This window comes from Nannobrachium achirus, assembly GCF_963921795.1.
Source record: "Nannobrachium achirus genome assembly, chromosome: 14".
Classification (NCBI taxonomy): Eukaryota; Metazoa; Chordata; class Actinopteri; order Myctophiformes; family Myctophidae; genus Nannobrachium; species Nannobrachium achirus.
In genome coordinates, this window is record NC_137821.1 from 32588177 (window position 1) to 32593005 (window position 4829).

Below are 4829 nucleotides of genomic sequence, written 5' to 3' on the forward strand. Positions count from 1 at the left end.
AACGTGAGTCCCCGGATGCTAATACGCTCGCCTATGGGACAAACCCTGGCATTCTTTGGCGCCCTCTAGGGGCTGGCACTAAAACGGTTAATTAAAACATGTTAACACTCATCTTTGCTTTTCTCCAATCTAAAATATGAACTTGTTGTCCTTTAAGTCGTCTGATTAACACTGATCCTTGCATTTGTAGATTGGCTAGTTTTGCATACCATCCATGAACTTGTAGGTCAGCTATTTTCACACAAACAAATCTCATAATAGTTAATTAAGCAAGGAACGTTGTATTTGTAGTCATACAGTATATGAGAAATATTGATTTGATTTGAATCATATGGCCCAGCCCTAGTTGAAAGCTCAAGACCATATGTGAGAGACGCTGAACAAGTGATGTTGGTGCGGGTGGGGTTTGCACACACCCAGATGCATTTTTTTTTTGTTATTCTACGTTTTTATGATCAAACCTATGATTCATACACTTTCAAAATGTGCACATTAATTTCTAGGGACTTAATTTGACTCTCTTGCAGTGTATCTTTCTCTCTCGCTCTCTGCTTCTCTTTCTGCCAGTTTGGTCTCATACGGTATGGCGAAGAAAATAATGCAGTTATGAAACAATTCACACCCACGGATTGATTGTGTGCGATTCAGTGTTAATAACTTGCGACAGAATAACCTGCCACCGTGTCAGGCTGCCAGAGAGGAGGATGGAAATTATGCATTTGAAAAGAGAAGGGGTTGATGGCAGATAATAGCCCTCGGATACCGGGAACGCGCCAGAGTCGCGTTAGATCTTAACCACTTCAACCATTATTTTATGCTTTAACTATTGAAAAATAGCAGATATACAAGCTCACAGCGCGGCACCGAGTGCCGCGCTGCGAGCTTGTAGATCTGCTATTTTCTTTTCAACGTGAAAATTATGTGCAAGTCTTTGAATACCCGATCTTTGACCCGACTTCCTCTGAATCAGTGGTTCTCAAACTTTTTCATGTCAAGGACCCCCACAATTACAGGTATTTGGCCACAGACCCCCATCTTAAAATATGTTATTCCAGGGACCCCCCAGCAGAGATTTGGGTTACAAAAGTTTGCTTTGAAAAATATATATATGAAAAATGTGTACACATTTTCACGTCTATCCTTGGCCCCCTCCTTAGCAGATATACAAGCTTGTATATCTGCTATTTTTCAATAGTTAAAGCATTAAACAATTCTGGACCTAAATGGTATAGTGGAGATGGTGTGTGTGTGTGTGTGGGTAGTATCGCGTTGCAAAGGCTGCATTATCCTCACGATACAAGACAGGGCGAAGTAAAGAGATGAATCTAAAGTGCATCCATCTATCAACATCTGACAGGAGGAGTGTGTACTCTTTATTCAGGCTGGGCTAAAAAAGAAGAGCTCAGCACTTAGATCATCATTAGCGTGCAATTTTACAAAGCGCTAATAGCTGCTGTTTTCCACTCTTTCATACAGTTTATCCCGGGTTGTGTGCTCTGCTCAAGGACTTCCTGAAGTGAGTGTTTGTTTGTTTTTTGTTTTTGTCTACAATTCACAGCTCTTCTATAGCTTTCTTCTTTCAATGATATGATTTTTTATTTTCAGTTCATACAGGTTACACACTTAATATTAGCCCGCCAAAAAAAAAAGGTAAATAACATAAATAATAGACCCTGAAAAGAGAAACGTCTCCTTGGAGAACATGTGAATATGTCCAATTAGTCGGGGATCCACATGCCCAAAAGCTCAAGGAATAGGGTTGAACCTGTGATGTTCTGCCGGACTTTTTATTTCTGTTTTATCTATTAGTTTGGTCATTAAGGTCCACAGAATCAGAGGCCTGCTCTGCCGGAAGTTTGACCCCTCACATGCTACTTAAAGCAGATTTTTTTTTTGGAATATTTCTAGTGGAGTCAATGGGACAGTGAATATACAAATGGCCATAACTTTTTTTCGCGATGTTTCTGGCAGAGCAGGCATCTCATTCTGTGGACCTTAATGACCGAACTAATAGATAAAACAGAAATAAAAAGTGCGGCAGAACATCACAGGTCCTCTCCCATTTTGATGACTGGATCCCCGGCTAAATGAACATCATTCATTCAGTCACTGAACTGAACTGATAGCGAACCTTGAAACAGATGGTTTTACATTGTTTAGCCCACTGTTTCTCAAATGGGGGTACGTGTACCGGGTACCCCTAGGGGTACGCACTGGGGTACTGCAGGGGGTACGGGAGAAAAACTAGAAAATTGGAATATGTGTTTTACTGTTATGGTAAATAAAAAACATTGACAGACTTTGTGTGAACCTGCTCATCTGTACATTTCTAAACCAAATTACATCAATAACTTGACTAGAAGTAACAGTTATTGAATAGAAAACAATGTTTATTTGCCATTATGCTGTTTTATTTTGAACGTATTGGCTGGACTTTGACTTTTTATGTAAATTCTGCTGTAGTCAGGGGAAGGGGGTACTTGCCTTCGGAAGGGGGTACTTGCCTTCGGAAGGGGGTACTCAGGCCAAAAAGAGATTTAGAACCACTGGTTTAGCCAACGCTGTAAGACTGATAACCCTGCACAGTAGCATAGAACAGGGGTCCCCAAATGTCTTTGCCCCAAGGACCCCTCCCAATATTTTCAATACCGTCCCGAATCCTTCCCAGTTTGGGGTTCACTGCCATGGAAGAGAAAGGATTGGACTTGTGTTTAACTCATGTTAGGCAGCATTCTTCTGACTAAACGCATACGTCATGTCCAAGTATGAGCAAATAGGGGAAGCTGATCGACGTGACGTGATTCCCTTGTTTGGCCTGGCAGAAACGCAAAGAATATATTATTGGCAGAAAAAGTTATGAAAATGTGTGAAAATCTTTGAATATATGTATTTTTTAAGAGAACATTTCTAACTGTTTTTTGCTTCTGGGGGTCCCTGGAACTAAATATTTTGAGATCGGGGTTCGTGGCCAAATACATATCATCTTGGGGGTCCTTGACATAGGTTTCTTGCACACATTTTCACGATTTTTTCAAAAATAGCAGATCTACAAGCTCGCAGCGCGGCACTCGGTGCCGCGCTGTGAGCTTGTATATCTGCTATTTTTCAACAGTTAACATTCATGGGGGGGCCCGCAGTGAATCCTTGTACCCAGGGCCCTGAATTTGGTGTGACACCCCTGTCCAAGTGGATATTCTGCCTCTCGCTGTCAAACACATTATGTACGGCTGCTTGTGTTGTTATAGTCCGCGAGTGTTGCCGCGTGGCTCACGAGATGCAGCAGTGAAGCCACATCAAACCAAGCGGTACCGTGAGAGAGGCATGTCACATTTCACACGAGCAGGGGTGTCGCACCAAATTCTGGGCCCTGGGTATAGGGATGGGTATAGTTCACCTTTTAATCGATACGATACCTTATTCGATACCTGGGAATCGATACGATACCTTTTTCGATACCATTTTCGATACTTTTTATTTATTATTATCTGTCTATCTGCGTCCATTTCTTGTTGACGCATGTGGCGTATATATACAGAGATATGTCTATCTGCGTCCATTTTTTGTTGACTCATGTGGCGTACGTGATGTCAGAGCCTTTTATGAAGTGATGTCACAATGAGTCAGCGCTTGCGCCGGTTTCCTCCAGAACACCTGATGTCAACAATCAGCTCCGCATATGGTGATTCCGAACGTTTCGCGCCGGTTCGGAAAAACCGCGCGTCGGGTCGGGTCGAGGCCGGGCACGGCACTCCGCGCCGCGGCGGGGAACGCGCGTGCCGAATCTGAAGCCGGTGGGACGAACGGTTCTCGAGATACGCGGATTACATACACACAGACAGACAGACAGACAGACAGACAGACAGACAGAGATTTGTCGCATTTATAGATAGATTATAATTATTTGCCTTTTTTTATGGGCTATTTTATAGACGTTGGATCATTATCATAATAATAAACATTATAGGCTATTCTCGGCTATTTTCACAGTATCGAGTGTAGCCTACTAAAGCAGTCATTAAACTCTCAGTAGCCCAACTGTTACAGATGCGACCGGCCAGGGAGCATTCAAAAGTATCGAAACAAGGTATCGTTCGTTTTTACGTGAACCGATACCGATAGTATCGACGTCATTAAATCGATACCATTAAAAGTATCGCCGACGATACCCAACCCTACCTGGGTACAAGGATTCACTGCGGGCCCCCCATGAATGTATTTTTTCATTAGACTGGGAACGCATTATTCTGTGCTATATTGAACAATAGCAGATCTACAGATCTACAGATCTGCGAGCTTGTACATCTGCTATTTTTGAAAAATCGTGAAAAAGTTTTTTTTTGAAAAACCTATGTTTCTATGTCAGTGGTGCTCAAACCTTTTCATGTCAAGGACCCCCAAAATGATATGTATTTGGCCGCGGACCCCCATCTCAAAATATTTAGATCCAGGGACCCCCCATAAGCAAAATTTGAGTTACAAATGTTCGCTTAAAAATACATGTATTCAAAGATTTGCACACATTTTCACAACTTTTCAAAAATAGCAGATATACGAAGGCCTCTCCACCTTGGGCCCTAGTAACTCAGTCCCACTCCCCCCCCCCCCCTAATTGTGACGCCCCTGCACATGAGGAGAACAGCAAAACCCTGCCTATGCCTTCAGGAAATCAAAAGTGATTTCTTTCACAACACGAGAGACCGACGTCGGCGTCGCCAAAGCTGAAATGATCTCAAGATTGTCACTTGTATGTGATTTAACCTTGTGAACTCTTGTTCATCAGTGGATTGTTTTACTGCATGAATAATTGTCTCTGGAGCGCGTGTGACTTG